The sequence below is a fragment of the Gossypium arboreum genome, chromosome 6, assembly GCF_025698485.1.
Source record: "Gossypium arboreum isolate Shixiya-1 chromosome 6, ASM2569848v2, whole genome shotgun sequence".
NCBI lineage: Eukaryota > Viridiplantae > Streptophyta > Magnoliopsida > Malvales > Malvaceae > Gossypium > Gossypium arboreum.
The window spans coordinates 137124604-137144888 of NC_069075.1; the positions used below are offsets into that span (position 1 = coordinate 137124604).

The window sequence follows — 20285 nt, forward strand, 5'->3', positions numbered from 1 at the left end:
AGGGAGTTGCAGACATCTAAAGGTGAAAACCCAAATGAAACATAACAGAAACCAAAAAAAAGAAAACACCTCTTTAAATATCCAAAAATAAGGGGAAAAAAATTAGATAACAATATTTACAGTCAGCTGACAAATCCACTTAACAAGCTTTGTTCTTGTCATCATCCTTTACTTCATTTCTTACATGACCCAACGTAGATGCATGACCCGGATGAACCTTTTTGAACATCGATGGGAAACAACAACCACTGGATTTCTTCCCTGCAAATCCAACATCCTCACTCTTTGCTCTTTCTTCTTCTTCTTTCTTCATTTTCTCTTTATGAAGCTTCCGCATGACATAAATTTCAGCAATTTGGTATCCAGGAGTCGCCATGGCAGCTGGGGCTAGAATATAGATATTTTTCTTTTAAGGTTTTTCTGATATGTATATGATGAAGATTGAGAGTAGAGAAAGTGAGTTAATTTATATAGCTGCTTGTACCAGCTTGGGGAGCAAGTAAATGAAGCAGAAACAACCAGGAAGTGACTACTAGCTTGATTTTGCTGAATATTTCATGGTGGCTCTTGGACAAGTAAAGGAAGAGGGGACCATATATGTAAAAGTAAAAATAAGAGTGGTGTTGATTTTTAGTTGGAAGGTTGACGTTTTTGCTTGATGATCAAGGTTCTTTTTTAAATATTCTTTAGTTGATGGTCATGATCTATTTGGAATTTTTGCAAGCTTAGCATTCCCTGATAAGGACTTGAGAATTAGCCAAAGAGATGAGATGAGATTTTGTTTTCTAGCTACATTTTTCTCCCCCGAATCCATAAATAAATTCTATCATAGTTGAATACTTAAGAGTTCACTGCATATATATTCCAATAAATCAAGATTATAGGCATCACCAACAATGGCACTTGAATCGATATAGGCTTGTCCCAGATTTTGGGACAATAAGGTTTGTTTTCGTGCACATTGAGATTTGTGAGATAAGTAATAACAAAATGAAAACATGCATTGCATATCCATAATGCTAATATATTTTACTTTTAATATATGTTATAGATAGTTTTATAACAAATTTGCATGTGGTTAAGGATATAAATGCATCAATTAAAATTAAATTAAATTAATTATTTTTAAAAATTGTTAAATATTTTATTGGTTAATTGTGAATTTTAATTGATACAAATCAACTTACGAAATAATTATTTTAAATATATTTTTAAAGTTAAAATAAATATTTAATTAAAATTTTCAATAAATATTTAATTAAAATTTTGATATAATAGGGTAAGTTATACCGAAAGTTATCCTAAAATAACATCGTTCCTATTTTGATCACTCATTTAGCCACTGCCATTAAAAAAATTGACTAAAATGGTCACTCATCCATTAAATCCTTAACATATTACTAATTGGGCCTGTAAAAAAATGAAAATTGTTCTTTTAGTCCCTGTAAAACTTACAAAATTTCAATTAAAGCCATTGCTATACTCACGAAGTTTTATTTTTTTATGCTTAGGCAAAGAAAATACAACGATTTACTGTAGCTCCATCCTCTGTCTCCACTCCATCGTCTTTCACTTGAACAAGAAACCTCCTTCATGGTTTTCACCCTAAAAAAACGTAATCACTGATTCAATACCTTCCTCTTCCTCTGTTGATGTCACCATTGACTTTGGTTTGGATTTCAACACCTTGGTTGTGGCCGAAGGTTCTGCTTCTACTTCTATGGTATTACAACCGAGAGAAGTAATGAATAAGTGTAACGTGCGCAAATTTGATGGTTGTTTGGAGTGCAACATTTTCCCTCCAAGTCAACAAGTAGAAAAAAGGAGTCGCCACTGCTAATAAAACTAAAACTAAAACTAAACGTTTATTTAATTTTATATAACTATTCAGATGCACCATTTTTTTTCCAATCGTTACTCATCTCTCCCATAACTTCTTACTTTTATAAAAATAATTTGTGAATCACGAAGTCATCATTGCTCATAGATATGTCAACTAGTAAAGTGTAGAATATTTAGGTAAGGATCAATATATATATTCAATCCGAGTCGTATTATAAAAGTTCCACAGCTACGACAGCCTGATATTTGTATCATTTAGATTACTGGTATTGAAGTAATGTTAGTTTTATATACGGTTAAAATGGTACACTAACCTTTGAAAGTTATTCAGATTATTATTAATATTATTATTTTAGCTTGATATAAGTGGAATGCAATTATTGTGTGATTTCAATTAAAAAATCTTTTAATACATATAATTTTTGTGTGAAGAGTTATCATTTTTCATAATTATGGTGCATTTAAAAAATGGTTGCAACTAAACTATTTAGTTGAAAAATAAATAAATTAGAAAACATGGATAATTAAGAAATGTACCTCAGTGTCGATATTGAAGGAGGAACAAAGCAAATAGTGAGGGAAGATGACAAGGGAAGCATATAAGAGGTTGGATCTAGCATTTTTATGTTATTTAATATGGGTTTTTTATGGCAATTTAAGGGATTAATTTAAATTTTTGTAATTTTTAAATGGACTAAGAGAACAATTTTTTCTTCTTTTTTTTTTCTTTTGCTGCTCTAGTCAACAATTCGTTAAGGGTTTAACGGTTGGGTGACCATTTTGGTCAGTTTTTCTAACAATGATGACTAAATTGACAAAAATAATTTAGAGTGACCAAAATAGCGATGAAGCTATTTTAGGGTAAATTACACCCAAAGTCACTAAACTAGCAGTAAGTTTACGTTTTGATCATTCAACTTCAAAAGTTACGAAATGGTCACTGAATTATTCAAAAACTTTCATTTAAGTCATAAGGCTGTTAAAATCGTTATTATATGGCTTTCTTTGTTAGCACACACCAATTGAAAACTCTCATTCATTTTCTCATCTACAGTTCAATATTTTTCATTAAACAACTTTGAACGTCACAAATCTACAAATCAAAATCCAAACTACTTTCTTTTCCAATCTCCAACATTGATCGTCAGATTAACTTAGATCTAAAGTATGTTCTTTTACTTGTCGATAGGTACTAATCCATTGATCGTCAAATCATCACTTAGAGCTCACTAGCTAAACTTTTTAAAAAGAAAAACTTAACATCCCATTGACTTAAATAAAAACTTTCGAACAACTTAATGACTTAAATGAAAACTTTTGAGCTTAGTGATTATTTTATAACTTTTTAGAGTTAAGTGACCAAAACATAAACTCACTAATAATTTAATGACCTTGAATGTAATTTACTTAATTGACATAAATGGAACATTAAATATGGCGTTCAATGGTTAAATGTACAAATTTTTTTATAAAACTGTATATAACTATTTTAAATTTACATCATTGTAAGAGAATATCTTTCCAATATTAATATATACATTCTTTTCTTTTCTTTTCTTTTTTTTAAATTACGAAGTAAGCTAGACTAAGGCCTAGCCAGATAAACAACTAGGGGCAATGAGCTGCTCTATATCATGCTCCACCAGTAGATCAACCGAAGCAGGAGGCTGTTGAAATAAATGAATGCCCAGAGGTAGATCCCTGGCGAATTTGGCCATGGCAGCAGCCGCAGAATTGGCACCTCGCACCACATACTGCACGTCCACCTGTCATTGTCGAGATAGCAGGCTTCGAATCATCAACCAGAGTGATTGAATCTCGCCTAGTCGCAGACTTAAGAAGGTCAACAACAGCTTGACTATTGCTCTCCACCACCAACCTACGAATGTCGGCTTCCCAAGATACTCCCAACCCGTCATACACAGCCCACAACTCAACCATTAAAACTAAACAACATCCAATGTTACGGCTAAAGCCAGTAATCCATCGTCCCATAGAATCTCGAATCCACCTGCCTCCAACCGCAGCACCAGCCATTTGGTTGACCCCTCCATCTGTGTTTAGTTTGTACCACCCATCCAACGGCCAACACCACCTCACATGCACAGTGGTCTGGTTAACAATCGAAATTTTTGAAATTATTTTAGCCCAAGCCAAACTACTAGGCACAATATCAGCAACGCTATGACTTGCGTTACAAAAAATGAATTGATTACGAGATGTCCAAATCTTCCATACCAGAACAATAAACATAATCTCCCAGCAAACCCCTCTAAACATCACATCCTTCACGTTCCAAAGGTTCCCCACTAACCAAGAATCAATAGGAACCAAATAGAAAACATCCTCCAAACACACTAGGACCACCGATTGCCATATCACTCGTATAGATGGACAGTCCCTTAGACTGTGAGCTGTCGTCTCCATATTGTGACCACAAATGGCGCAAGAACTATTATCGGACATACGACGCTTGCAACGTTCCGAGTTAGTCATCAATATCCAATTATTTTTAAGAGTAATTAAATTGAAGATAACATCTACTTAGGGGACTATTTTGAAATGAAATTAAAGATAATATACAATTATTGTAATTAAAGTGAAGATAACATTTGCTGGGAGATTATCTTGAAAAGTTTAAATACATCAACTTCTACTACTTGACCAATATAAATAAGATGACATCCGCCTTGAAGATTGAATTGAATTTGTGAATTTATCTTGTTAACTTGAAACATATTTAAAGCTTATTTACTATGTTAGTTTTCAATTCTTTTGAGTGATAATTTTTTTTTATTGGATAGAGCCACTACAAGAAAACAGACTTTTAACGGCGTTTTTAGCAGCATTTAGACAAAAAACGCCGCAACAGTTATACATTAGTGGCGCCTGAAAGAAAACGCGACTAAAGGTCAGAGCTATAGTGGCGCTTGTTAAAAAAACGCCGCAAAAGATCACTATTAGCAGCGCTTATGTAACAAACGCCGCAAATAATCGAGCATTAGCGGCTTTTTTTAGAAAACGCCGCAAAAGTGTTGACAGAGACGACGTATGCTAATGAGCCATAGAGGCATTAGTGGCGTTTTACGTAAAACGCCGCAATATACGAGAATTAGCGGTGCTTTTATAAAAATGCCTCAAAAGTCTTGAGAGAAACGACGACGTAACTATAAAGGCATTAGTGGCGTTTTACTAAAATGCCGCAATATATAAGAATTAGCGGCGCTTCTATGAAAACGCCGCAAGAGTGGCTGTAGATACATTAGTGGCGTTTCATATAAAACGCCGTAATATACCAGAATTAGCGGCGTTTGTCTCAAAACGCCTCAAAATTATTGAGAAAAACGGTGTCGTCTTTAGTTGAGCTATATAGAGGCATTAGTGGCGTTTTTATGTAAAACGCCGCAAAAAGATTATGTTATTTTAAGGTTTAGGGTTAACAATTTTTAGAGTTTATAGTTTGGGCTTTATGGTCTAGGATTAATTTATGATTGGTTTAGGGGTTACGGTGTATGGTTTTTGGGGTTTGAGGTTTGGTGTTTGTGGTTTATGGTTTAGCTAGAGTTTAGAATTTAGGGTTTAGGATTTTAAGTTTAGGGTTTAAGCTTTCGGGTTTAGGATATAATTTTGGATTTTAATTTATAAGATAAATATATATAAATTATTATTTTAAAATAATATATATCAAAATGGGTTAAATCTCAAAAGCATACATGAAAAGTGATTTAGCGTGCACATGATTGTAAAATATTAATGCAATTATTGATATAATTAACATCATTTTTTATTTAATTAATTTATATATATGAATTAATGCTTTAATAATTAAAAATATTTAATCTAAACCATTTGATATATTAAAATAGTAGATTTAAAAAATTGATAAACAAAGAAAGGGCGTTGTTTTTTTAAAAACGCCGCAAAAAAGATTATGTTATTTTAAGGTTTAGGGGTATGTATTTTAGGTTTAATGTCTACGATTAATTTAGTGTTTTAGGGGTTATGATATAATTTTTATTACTTTGTGTTATGGGTTTATGTTTTAGAGTTTGAGTATTGGGTTTATTGTGTTTTAGGGTTCATGGTTTTAATATTAAAGTTCATGGGTTAACGATTTTTAGAGTTTATAGTTTGGACTTTATGGTCTAGGATTTATGGTTGGTTTAGGGGTTACGGCGTATGGTTCTAGGGTTTTAAGTTTGGGGTTTGGGGTTTGGTGTTTGTGGTTTAGTTAGAGTTTAGAGTTTAGGGTTTAGAATTTCAAGTTTAGGGTTTAAGCTTTCGGGTTTAGGATATAATTTTGGATTTTAATTTATAAGATAAATATATATAAATTATTATTTTAAAAGAATATGTATCAAAATGGTTAAATCTCAAAAGCATACATGAAAAGTGATTTAGCGTGCACATGATTGTAAAATATTAACGAAATTATTGATGTAATTAACATTATTTTTATTTAATTAATTTATATATATGAATTAATGCTTTTATATTTAAAAATATTTAATCTAAACCATTTGATATATTAAAATATTAGATTTAAAAAATTGATAAACAAAGAAAGGCACTAAAATGTAATAAAATTTGTAAAAACGGCACCGTTTCAGTACAGGGGAAATAAATTTAGTGGCGTTTAGCCTTAAAACGCCGCAAATATGTTTTTTATTCCACTAAAATGATGCAGTTTCAATTTATATTTAGTGGCGCTTCCAAAAAAAGGCCGCCAAATTACATTACCATTTGGCTTAAATGACTGCGTTTCACAACAAATTTTTAGTGGCGCTTTCACAAACGCCGCAAATTTCAATACCAAATTGCCAACTGTGACGCCGTTTTGAGTCAGGGAACTAAGTTTTAGTGGCGTTTTAGTGAAACGCCGCAAAAGTGAAATACCTATTAGCCTTGTACAACGACATTTCACTACACGCAATTAAACTTTTAGTGGCGTTTGTTATATAAATGCCGCAAAGTTGCAACCCAAATTCGATTTTAACGGCGTCGTTTCCTTACAAACAAATTAAACTTTTAACTTAAACGTTTTCGCCAGCTTGTTTGCCCCGATTCTGAAATCCCCAGTTTCCCTAAATTCTGAAATCCCCAATTTCCCCATCTCCTCCGTCGCCTTCTCCCCGTGCCGTCGAGTGTCCCCTCTGCTGCGCCGCCGTCCTCTACCGCCACTAATCGGTAAGTATTTTCCTTTAATCATCATTCATGCCATAAGGATTCATGGAAAGAAAAAATATATATACACATATGCTTGTGTATATAAACCTTTGTTTCTTGTTGAGATTCTGCTGTAATAAAATATCCGTTAACTAATGGGATTTTTTTTCTCTTCCATTTTCACATTATTTCCATATTTCTTATTTGGCTGAATAAAGAGTAATTCACCCTTAAAATAGAGTTCCTCTATGGGTATTATTGAGTTATTCCAACTTCTTTTTGTTTATTAAGTTTGATTGAACTCTGATAAATGATGAAAAATCATCTCCTAGCTCTAGTTTCTATTTTATTTTATGTTTTCTTTCTAATGCCTTTGTGCTAGGAAAGGTTTAGAAATTATTTTTATGACATAAGGAGTAGTGTTCTTTATTTGTCTGAAGATGTTACAATTTTATCTTTTCATCTACCCTTGCCGAGAAATTAAATCAGTCAGCTTATGTCCTTTTGTTGCTTCACAAGCTAAAGTTAGGTATTATTGATTCTTACAGTTTTTAACTACTTATGAATTTTACTGTCTGATTTTGATGGAAGTAGACCTGACAACTTGTGTACCCATCTGTGTTCATTCATTTTTCTCATGATGTGGTCATGTTTAAATTATTTTATATTCTTATAAAAGTTGATACATAAATAATTTGTATTATATACAATATGCAATATTTCTGTTTTCATGTTATAATTATGGTATTTGCTTGTATTATGGCATAATAAAGCAAGTAGCCGTATTATGGCAGATATCCTTGTTTCTGAAATAGAACTCTCATTACCAGCTTTTCCTCATCATTCAGCACATCTACTCTGTTAATATAATTAATTTCTGCCCTCCTCTTTTTTTTTTTTCCCATTTAAACTTGGAATGTGTTTACAACTTGGGTTTGTCGAATTATGTGGCTATATATGTAAAAATATGAATATATTTTCCTTTGTTATGTATGTTAGGCATCTATGCTGCTACATGATTCTAATGGAAAGAAACAGACCATGTTTTATATTTGTCTAAAGATTTTATGTTGAAATTTCCCCTTTTCATCTCTGAATTAAGTTTAAGAACATTGCTGCTGCCTCCTGTTTTCTGCTGCCCAAATTTTTATTGCTTTATAATTAAGTTTTATTTTTTAGTCATTACAAAATTAATTGTCATTAGGGGCTGAGGTTATTACCAGGCTGCCTTTGATTGTCTTGTCCAGATATAAATGAATGTATCATGTTAATTGTTAAAGACTCTACTTGAACTTGAATCTAAAAGAAAATTAATATAACATTCATTTTTCAGCTTGATTCATTTCTCTCTATAATTAAATTAGCTTATTTGGGATAATTAGAATCCATTATCTGGTTTTGATGTCTTTTAAGAATTCAAATGAGGTTAACCCAAAATATCTATGGCATATATACAAAGGCATATCAGATTTTTCTTTTGATTGCTGCTTCACTAAAAAAAACACTTTCTATTTGGACCATATTCAGAATCAGTTACTGCTTCCTGCTCTTCCTGCAACTATTGGTTCAACTGAAGCTGCCATTTAATCTTCGAATTAATATTTGGTACTGATATTGATAAAGTTTTTATATTTGCTTAAACTGAAATATATTTGGTGCTACTCTTATAATCTTACATTTGTTCTAGGTACTATCGAGCACCTGAATTAATATTTGGTGCAACTAAATACACCACAACCATTGACATCTGTTCTAGGTACATGTTTCGTTGCTAAATTTTTTTCCTTATTTCTATGCACTTTCGGTTTAACTTACTTAACAAATTCTACTTTTTTGACTCCAGCTCTGTTTGCTGGTGAGAGTGGAGTAAGACCAGGTTGTTGAAATTATTAAGGTACGTTTTACTTCAAAATTCTAATCAATAATAGTTTTATTATGATTACTTTGGAAAAATTAATATTTTGGGGCTGCGATTTTGTATAGATTTAATTGTTGGTTGTGTTTGGAGCAGAACTATTTTGTTTTCAAATTATTTTTAAATTTTTGTTTTTGAAAATATTTATAAATTAGTTACACTATAATAAGATTTTAATTTGATATGTTTTCCTTTTAATTGAACTCGAATAATTTCACTCAATTTTATTCAATACGACTCAAATTTAATTTTACTTAACTCGATAAAATATTAAATTTAGTTAAGATACTAAAATAATACTTATCATAAAATATTATTTAACTCAAATTTTTTCATTCAAAAATTACTTATCAAAAAATAAAACTCAGTTGATTCAATGGAATACTACTGTTGATTACATTAGAAAAGCTAGAAGTATGACAAACTTGCCTACATCATAGTCATTTTTAGTAGTAACGACGGTAATTCCACAAAATCATGGACTCTAGGAACAACCCCAAAAATTAAACTTATGGTAGCCATCATTGTCTGCTCCAAATTGACGAGCTTCATATAACAGAGAGATGAAAAGCGAAGTTGTATAAATATTTTGTTCTCTTTTATTTTATTTTCAAATTACCTAATTAAATTAAATTATATTTTAAGTTTCATTTTAAATATTTTATTTTTTGAATCACGAAAAATAATTTTAATATTTTATTTTATTTTAAATATTTCATTTTAAATATTTTATTTTAAATATTTTATTTTATTTTAACATTACCTAATTAAATTAAATTGTATTTAAAGTTTTATTTTAAATATTTCATTTAATTTGAATCACGAAAAATAATTTCAATATTTTATTTTATTTTAACATTACCTAATTAAATTAAATTGTATTTAAAGTTTTATTTTAAATATTTCATTTAATTTGAATCACGAAAAATAATTTCTATATTTTATTTTATTTTAACATTACCTAATTAAATTAAATTGTATTTAAAGTTTTATTTTAAATATTCTATTTTTTGAATCACGAAAAATAATTTTAATATTTTATTTTATTTTAACATTACCTAATTAAATTAAATTGTATTTAAAGTTTTATTTTAAATATTCTATTTTTTTGAATCACGAAAAATAATTTCAATATTTTATTTTATTTTAACATTACCTAATTAAATTAAATTGTATTTAAAGTTTTATTTTAAATATTCTATTTTATTTCACTTTAATTTAATCACAAAAAATATTTTGTTTTCTTTAATTTTATTTTCAAATTAACTAATTAATTAAATTTTATTTTCAAGTTCACCAAAGAACTCACATAATTTACATAATTTACATAATACATAACTTACATAATTTAAAGTTCAATTCAGTAACTTACATAATTTACATAACTTACATAATACATGACTTACATAATTTAAAGATCAAATTTCATAACTTACATAATTTACATAAAATTACACACATGGAACTATATCCTAAAATTTAAATATTAAAACAACTATAACATGGAACTATATCCTAAAAGTCAAAACACAATAATACATTTAAATAATTGTATATATATTACTTTATGTCGTACATAATACATAACTTACATAATTTACATAACTTACATAATACATAAATATATATCATATCATAACTTACATAACTTAATTAAACTTATAAATAAACAACTTACTCGTGTAACTTATTGTCAACTTTAGACTTCAAGAACAACAAAATGGATAGAAGTTGGATGAATTTGTCAAGGGTAAGTAAAGGATATCGAAATGGAGTTCAAACTTTTCTAAATTTTGCATTTCAAAATGCAAGCCAAGAGAATATGATTCTATGCCCGTGTAAGAGGTGTGGCAACATCAATTGGCATTTTCGTGAAGTTGTCTATGAGCATCTAATTGTTGATGGCTTTATTCGGGGGTATAAAAAATGAATTTTCTATGGAGAGCGTACATCTAGTGAAACTTTTTCAACGATTAATCCGACTTATCCTGATACTGCTTACCGTCAATATGTTAGACAAGATAACATGGAAGGTATGTTGCGGGATGCATTTAATATGCACAGTCATGGTGAGCAATTGTTTCCAACTAACTTTATTGCATCCGATGATTGTAATATTGGTGGAAATGTTTTTTGTGAAACGGGAACAAATGCACGTGATGAGGAGCCAAATGAAGAAGCGGCGAAGTTCTACAATTTACTTAATGAAATAAACGAAGAACTTTACGAGGGTTCAAAATATTCGAAATTGTCCTTCTGTATTCGTCTATTTCACTTAAAATGTTTGGGAGGGTGGACCGGAAACTCTTTTACAATACTGCTAGAGTTTCTGAGAGAAATGTTTCCGTTTGCAAAAATCCCCCAGTCTTGTCAAGATATGAAGAGACTAATAAAAGATTTGGGCCTTGGGTATGATAAAATTCATAGTTACCCAAATGACTGCATGTTGTACTAGGTGATCAGAAGAACCAACAGTCTTGTCATGTTTGCTGTAAGTCTTCTTGGATGAATGGAAATACAGAAGATGTGAATGCGGATGAAGGTGGGGCACAGTTAAGAAAGAAGCCAGTCAAGGTCTTGCGATATTTTCCCCTAATACCAAGACTTCAAAGGCTTTTCATGTCGTCAAAGACGGCCGATTCTATGAGGTGGCATAATGATCAACGAACCGATGATGGATTATTAAGGCATCCAGCTGATTCTTTAGCTTGGAAATCATTTGACAATAAATTTCCAAGCTTTGCAAGTGATCCTCGGAATGTGAGGCTTGGGCTAGCAGCTGACGGCTTTAATCCTTTTAAAATCATGAGTACTTCATACAGTACTTGGCCTGTAGTGTTTGTTCCTTATAATTTGCCTCCATAGATTTGCATGAAACAATCTTCATTTATTTTATCAATGATTATCCCTGGAGAGAAAGGTCCCGGAAATGATATTGACATCTATTTATAGCCACTTATTGAAGAGTTAAAACAATTATGGTCGGGTGTTGAGACATATGATGTATTAAGAAATGAGAACTTTAATTTACGTGCAGCTTTATTGTGGACAATTAATGATTTCCCGGCTTATGCTAATTTATCGGGTTGGAGTACTAAAGGACGTTATGCATGTCCTTGTTGTGCTGCACAAACTTGTTCGAAGTGGTTGTATAGTGGGAAGAAGTTCTCTTACATGGGCCATCGTCTGTAGTTAGATGGAAATCATAAATTTAGATTTTAGAAGACTCTATTTGACGGTACTAAAGAGTACAGAGGAGCTCTTGAGCAGACTGTTGGATCTGAAATCTTGTTTATGTTAAAAGATATCAACTTTAGTTACGGGAAGATGAATCAACCACCTAACACGCAAACAAAGAGGAGATGGAGGGATGAATCTGATGATGAATCTGACGAAGAGGATGATCCTAATGAGGCGGACTTGTGGAAAAAAATGAGTATTTTTTTTAGTTGCCTTATCGGGAGCACAACATTTTACGCCACAATCTTGATGTCATTCATATTGAGAAGAATGTCTGTGAGAACATAATTGGGACAATTTTGAATGTCGATGGAAAATCAAAAGACAATTTTCAGAGTCGACTTGATTTAGTTGACATGAGAATTCAGCGTGATCTTCATCCTCAAGTACTTCCGAATGGGAAATATCAGTTGCCGCCTTCTATTTTTTCAATGTCAAAGGAAGAGAAAGAGGTGTTTTGCATGGTGTTGAAGGATATAAAAGTCCCAGATGCGTATGTGTTAAATTTATCTTGATGTGTGAGTCTTAAAGATCGAAGATTATATTCATTAAAATCACATGATTACCACATCTTGATGCAAGATTTACTCCCAGTTGCTTTACGGTGCTGCATGTCAAAAAATATGACGTCCTGTATAATTGAACTATCCAATATAATGAAAGCTATTTGTGGCAAATTTTTGGATGTTGAAGAACTTGAGAAAGTACAGGATCGAGCCGCTTTGACTTTATGCAATTTGGAGAAGATCTTTCCACCTTCCTTCTTCACTATTATGGTGCAATTGGTAATCCATCTCCCTCACGAAGCAATACTTGGTGGACCTGTTTTTTATCAATGGATGTATCCTATAGAAAAGTGCTAATTTATTTGTCAAGTATTTATTTATTCGCCTCTATACATTTAGTTACAACTTTTGATAAATATTGTATATCGTGTTTAGGTTCCTAAGCAAATTGAAATCTTATTCTCGCAATAAGCGTTATCCAGAAGGATCAATTGCTGAAGGCTACTTGGCAGAGGAGTGCATGACCTTTTGTTCTAGATATTTAGAAGATGTTGAAACACAATTGAATAGACCAAATAGAAATTCTGGGCTCAATGATCATAACTTGGCCGAAACTTATTTATTCCAAAGTTATGGAGAACCAATCGGCAAAGTTGAAATTGCAGAATTAGATGATATATCGTGGATACAAGCACATCGATATGTACTTTTTCACTACGATTCAGTTGAATTGTTACGCAAGTAAGTTCTAAAATTTTCTCACATATTCATCATTTTGATTTGTTTATCTTCTAACCAATTAAACTTGTTTTTAACATAGTGAGTACAAACAAATTTTGAGATCTCGTGCACGTTCTCGAAGGTTACAACATTGAGAGATTAATAAGTTATTCACAGAATCTTTTCATGAATGGTTAAGCCAAACGGTATGTAATTGAAGTTAATAAGTTACATATAATCGCAAAATTTAGTTAATCAAATAATAATGTTTTTACGTAATACATTTATAATTACTCAATTTACTTTCGATTCAATAGGTTTAGAGTGGAAGGGACGTCAATGACGAAATTAAATTGCTTTCCTAAGGTCCGAACAGAGTAATAAAAAGATATAGTGCTTTTCTCATCAATGGATATAGATTTTGTACAAAATATCGCGAGAGAATGAGGAGAACTCAAAATTGTGGAGTTGTTGTTAATTCTTCAATTACAAGTTATGCTAGTGCTAGGGACAGTAATCCAGTTGAGGGTAATGTGGAGTATTACAGGCTTCTTACCGACATTATAGAGTTGGATTACTATGGCAGATGAAAAGTTGTCTTATTTCGGTGTGATTGGGCTGATGTTAATACTGCTCGAGGAATTAAAAAAGATCAATTTGGTTTTACAATGGTGAATTTCTCTTGCTTGATTCACACTGGAAAATAATTAATGGACGAGCCATATGTATTTTCCTCTCAAGTGAAACAAGTTTTTTATTCGAAAGATCCAACTGATGAGGGTTGGTATGTTGTACACCGGAACACCCCTAGAGACTTGTTTGACATGGGTAATGGAAGTAGAGATGACATCGTCGAAAGATCAGAAACATTACCTTTTCCAGAACAAAACTTAGATAAAAATATCCCTAGTACTAGCACACAACATCACTGGGTTCGACATGATGTGGATGAAGATATTTAGGAATAATGATGTAGTAAGATTTTACGATTTTTAATTATATGTAATATTATAATTTTAATCTTGGCCATGTTATATAATTCAACTATTTTATATGTATTATTATTGTTGTAATTTGTTACTAAAACTTTAACTATTTTATGTGTATTGCAAGAAAAATGCGTAGAAGAAGATTACGAGATTTAAGTATTGTCCGAATACTCCAAATTCGGAAGAAGCATATAGTGAACGATGAGATGTTGTTGGATCTTGAATGTGCGGAGACACTTGACGAGCCTGAAGAATTTCAAAGTAATGTTAAGTTCATTTTACATGTGTTGACTTTTATTATTGATTTATTTGTCAATTTTAATATAATAATAGTATATCATTTTTCAGTTGAAAGTGGTGGGACGCGCAGAGTTCGAGGACGTACGCTGGTTAAAGATTTATACGACTTAGATCCTGTCGAGCATGTCAAAGTAAGTAGAAATACTCATGGTAAGCCTGTTGGATCTGAAGCTCGACTTTTAGCAGGCTATTTGGGAATTTTAGCACGAAATGTCAATATGTTGCCCATCAACTACGAATCATGGCATCACATGCCTGATAGGAACAAAAATCAAGCTCTCGCTAATATTAAGGTAACAAAATGTGAATGTAATTTATAATACTTTGGTTTAAGTTTAATTTATATCTACATTCTAAACTTGTGTTTTTTAGGAGAGATTTGCTTTAGAGGTCTCCGATGATTATATCAAGAAGGCATCGGGTAAAAAATGGAGAGACAATAAAATCACTTTAAAAAAACAATATTTTAAGAAAGACATAAGCCTCGAGGAAAAATTGAGAAATGTCCCGCCGGGAATGCTAAGGTACCAATGGGAAGATGCGGTTAGATTCTGGAATTCAAAGAAATGAGAGGTATTACGTATTTCCAAACTCTTATATATAGTGTTTACTACATACGTAATAATAATTTCATTATGTAGGACCGTGAGCGAGTTGGAACAAGCAGCAGGCAATAACAAAAATTCACGCACACGGCAGGGTCAAGAAGTTTAGCTTCTGTAGCTGAGGCCGAGGTATTATGAATTTATTAATTTTTTCAAATATTAATAACTTTCTACTATTAAATAATGTTTTTACTACTATATTGTAGGAAGTCAAATTTGGACAAAAAGTTAGAAGCCTTCAGCTTTTTTAGATTACGCATAGGAAGAAAGATAGATCTCCTATGACATCCGAAGCTAGAGAAATTATGGTATATTTACTTAATAATATTTAATTTATTATAAATATTTATAATGTTTAATTATAATTGTTTAATTCAATTCATCATTAGTAGTTTTAAATAATGTTAAGTTATGTTGCATTCCTTTTTATTATATATTTTGTTTTTAACTCTTTAATTGATTTTTTAGGAGAAACTAAAAGAAAAGAAGGCGGAATATGAAGCGATTGCTTCGATTGATAGTTCTGTTAATCTTGAGAACATTGATAACAGAATTATCACTGAAGTTTTGGGTCCTGAAAGGTACGGTCGGGTTCGATTTTAAGGATCTGGTATTACCCCGACCCAATATTTTTGATCCGGCTCCCAGCAATACATGCCTTCCGGAAGTCAAGCTCAAGCTGAAGTTCAGAGGTTAAGAGACCAGATAGCTCAGATGCAAGTAAACACGGTTGAGCAAATTGCCAAGGTTCAACGAAAATATGAAGAACTCCAGCAACAACTTAGAGCGGAGGCAGCAAAGAGGGAGGCAACAACAGCAGCGAAGGAGGCAGAGGCAGCAGCGATGGCAGCAGAGCAGAGCAGAAAGTACGATGACATCCAGCTACAGCTTCAGCAGATGATGCAGATGTTTCAGCAGTCGCAAAAGCCACCATATTAAGCATTAGTTTTCTCGTTGTAAGAATGTTTTTAACTTTGTCACGTTTAACATTATTATAAGAATATTTTAAATTATACTTTATTTATTAATTACATCATATACCTTTCGTTAAATTTGAAGTATCATTTAGAATTAATGTTTTTTGTTGTATTTTTTATTCTAAATTTGCTGTTTTTGGCTGCATTTTATGCTATATTTGTTGTATTTGGTTGGATTTAATGCAGGAAGGGCTAGATATTGGTGAAAAAAATGCATTGCAAATCTGCCAAAATTAGCGGAGTTTGTGGGAAAAACGCAGCTAAAAGTCATGGCTTTTAGCAGCGTTTTTTTGGCAAATGCCGCTAAAAGCCATTAGCGGCATTTTTTAAATAAACGCCACTAATTTTTGCGGCGTTTTTTGCGGTGTTTTCAGAAGTGCCGCAAAAAGTTTTAGTGCACTTAAAAGCACCGCTAAAGGCTAAAAAAGCTCCGCTAAAAGTCTATTTTCTTATAGTGAGTGATTGAGTGGAAAATGAGTAAATAAAAATTGCGCAACTTTGACGTTGCATGAGCCTGGATAGATCGAGTTGATTATTAAAAGTTGTGCTATGATCAACACCTTATTTCATATACAACATTTTATTGTCACAATTTTAGATATAATATAGTACAAATATAATTGCTACTAGATTTTGTATTTTGTACAAGTTGTGAATTTAGTACATGTATTTTAATTTGGTCATTTCCAGATTTGTATTTTTAGAATTTGAAAATTTTAATCCTAATCAAATAATAGTAATTAAATTCATTAAATTATGTTATTTTAAATTTTTTGTTAATTTTATCTTGATTCTATATAAAAATTATTATATATAAAAGTTCAAAAAATCTATAAACACAAAAAATTCAAAAAATTGGAAGACATGGTCACCCAACTATGCCTTTGTTCCTGTTTTGGTCACCCACTGCTAAATTGATGATGGAAAGTCTTTTTTTTTCTAACTAATATAATAACACATTTAGTCCTCAATACTTACATGTTCTATCAATTTTATTCTAATTCTAAATAATTCAATAAATTTAACCCTTCATATTTACAAATCCTATCAATTTGATTATCAAACTTTCTAACCAAAGTTTTCAACTTTTAAAACAGATATTCCATATCTATAAATTTGGAAACCCAAAAAACACTTCTTCGACTACAAATTAATAATATACTTATATTTAGCAAATTTGTAGTGATTTTGCCAACTTGTTCATGGCATGGAATGCCTCTAATTGAAAATATGAAAGCTTTGGTTAGGAAGTTTGAGGATCAAATTGATAGAATATGTAAGTATTGACGACTAAATGTGTTATTATACCAGTTAACAAAAGGCTTTTCATTATCAATTTAACGATGGGTGACCAAAACAGAAACGCATTTAAACATTAGTACATAAATTAAAATTTTTTAAAGTTGGGTTACTAAAACAGGAACACGAGTGATGCGTCATTAAAAGCACCAAAAATATCATATTCCCTGTAAAATAGTAAAAATAACAGTAAAGGGGAAGTAGGGTCGAATCCTCAGGGATCGGATTGTACGAATGCTCGTTTCTTGAAATCCTGGACAACTTCTTGGCCAAGAAAACCTGCGTTCCTAAAAAATAAAAAAATAGAATTAAGAATTTAGAAAAATAAAAAAAAATTAAAGTGAATTGAAATTGCGAAATTAAATAAACTGCAGAAATTAAAAAGAGGAATATAAAAATAAATAGAGTTGGGAACATAGAAGTTTCTTATGTGGCGAGTTTCAGCCTCCGGTTGTCTCGATTCGCCTTGGGTTCAATCCTTGGCTTTTAAGTAACCCTTCTCGAGTAGGATAAGCCAATTATTGTGGAAAAGGACGCCTACGACCACCACTCCAAGGATTTGGACTTAAGATTTGGTGGAGCCTGACTCTAGCCAATAATCGCTTTTGTGGGACTATCTTCTGCTAGATCACCTCTTCCAAACGGCGAATACCATGCCGTTTTATCTATTAGATTCACCAACCTCTGATGCAGAAAGCCAACGAACCGACTGTGTAACCTTTCCAAAACGTACAAAGCTGTCGTTCCTTGCACAAGTTGAAAAGATCACCTATTAAGGGACATGGACGGAAGCGTCAGCCCCGTAATACGGAGAAGCGATGAATACTCTGTTGAGAAGGCTAAGCGCGGATTCTAAGACTCATGAACCTTTTTAGGGAATTTTGACAACCTTCGGCTAGATGGGTTTAGTGGCTCATGATTTTTGGGAAAGAAATAAATATAATAAAAATGAGATTTTTATTGAAGAAAATATGGAGAGAACAAAAAGACAAAGTTTTTTGGAGAGGGAGTGTTTACAGGAAAAAAAGATGTCAAATATGTGCCACTTCATCCCCTATTTATAGTACTAGAAAACCTAGCCTATTCCTAATGAAATTCTAAAAGATAAATAATAAATAATTAAAGATAAATGAAAATAAATCCTAAAATTAAATCTAAATAAAAATCCTTAATAATTATCTTAATATAATTGAAATTAAAATAGAGTCTTGTGCTATAAAATCTCTTCTTTTGCATTTCAGTCCTTTGGTCTTCCATGTTTGCATTTTTGGCACCACTTCTCTCCTTCTTTGCATGTTGCCATTATATCTTCAAATTGACACTTTTTACCCTTAAATTTCTTCTTGCCTCCAATTTAGTCCCTAAAAGATAAAAACCATAAATAGCCCAAATTAGTAGCATCATACTTAAAATAAATATATAATTAGTGCATAAAATATGACGTTCTATAGTATTATCATATTCCCTCTACTTAGCCCATGCTTGCCCTCAAGTATGGTTCCTATCCACTGTGAAAATTAAATCCTGTCATGAAAGAAATACTACTCTAAAGTTTTATAAAAATTAGTCAAAATGCATATGAAAACAAAAAGAACTCTTAGCTTTCTTTAAGTAAAATTGAAAAAGTATTCCAATTAACACAAACAAAATTAAGATCGACTTTGATTATTTCATGAAAATTAGGTAATTACCAAACCTATCAAGACACCTTATTTATTTCTCCCTTTAGTCTCCAATTTTATTAATGCATATTTATTTATTGTTTTTTCTCTTCTTCTTTTTTCTTTTACTTTCATTTCAATTTTATTTATTTACTTTTACTTAGGGAAAAATATTGAACCTTTTGACGCGAAGAGAGATGACAGCCAAGCACCTCACCCCGGTTACTCAGCCCAACACATTCCTAATTTTTATTTTTCCTAAGAACATATCGAACCTTTTGACGCGAAGAGAGGTGACAGCCAAGCACCTTACCCCTGTTACTCAGCCCAACACATTCTTAGAAATTAATTCCAGTTAGCGGAGTTTTACCTAACATGTCACACAACCTTTTGACGCGAAATAAGATGACAACCCAAGCACCCTACCCCAGTTACTCAGCTAGTCACGTCTTAAGCTGCACTCATAACCACGGAAACATTATTATTATTAAATGAAATTTTAATTTTGGAGGACTTAGGAAAAACAATCAAGTGTCAAAAACCACCTTAATAGTCATGAACATATTTTAAGCATGCAATTATATTAAGTGTCCTCTTTGTATTTAGACTAAATCAAATTTACCAAAATCAAGATAGGGTTAACTACATTAATCATAATTATTTAAACTAAAAGAAATAAAACAGTGGAGATGAAATCTATCAAGTAAAATCATAATTAACTCAGTAGATAAGACTCATGCATATGGGTCAAACAGTGGGCAAGTCGTGGTCAAATTCTTGGGCAAGAAAAGAGGCAAAATATGCTTAAAAAATATTATATGGGTAGAACAACCAAATCAACAGCTAAAATGACAGAAATAATAAGGAATACCTCCCCCCTACTTAAAACACATAGTCCTCGATGTGGAATAAATAAAATAGGAGAAAAAGGTGTATAGGAACTCCCCGTGTTATTACTATCGTTCGCGTATGATGGCAATGAGATCCACTAGTTGTTGGCCAAAAGTGTCGAGTAGAGGCTGTTTGGCTGCAGATTTGTCGTTCCTCCTTTCTTTCTATCTTCAT

The 20285-nt window shown here is 31.7% G+C and overlaps 2 long non-coding RNA genes across 2 annotated transcripts; both read left to right on the forward strand.

The window, feature by feature from the left end:
• The first annotated feature begins 6888 nt into the window (after positions 1-6888).
• On the forward strand, positions 6889-9047 carry LOC128293976 (uncharacterized). Its single transcript, XR_008284141.1, has 4 exons — positions 6889-7029; positions 8536-8613; positions 8696-8764; positions 8852-9047. It is a non-coding gene; the product is annotated as an uncharacterized LOC128293976 (long non-coding RNA).
• Positions 9048-15216: 6169 nt separating this feature from the next.
• Positions 15217-15529, forward strand: LOC128294048 (uncharacterized). The gene is made up of 3 exons (XR_008284229.1): positions 15217-15251; positions 15320-15412; positions 15490-15529. It is a non-coding gene; the product is annotated as an uncharacterized LOC128294048 (long non-coding RNA).
• Positions 15530-20285: the final 4756 nt, after the last annotated feature.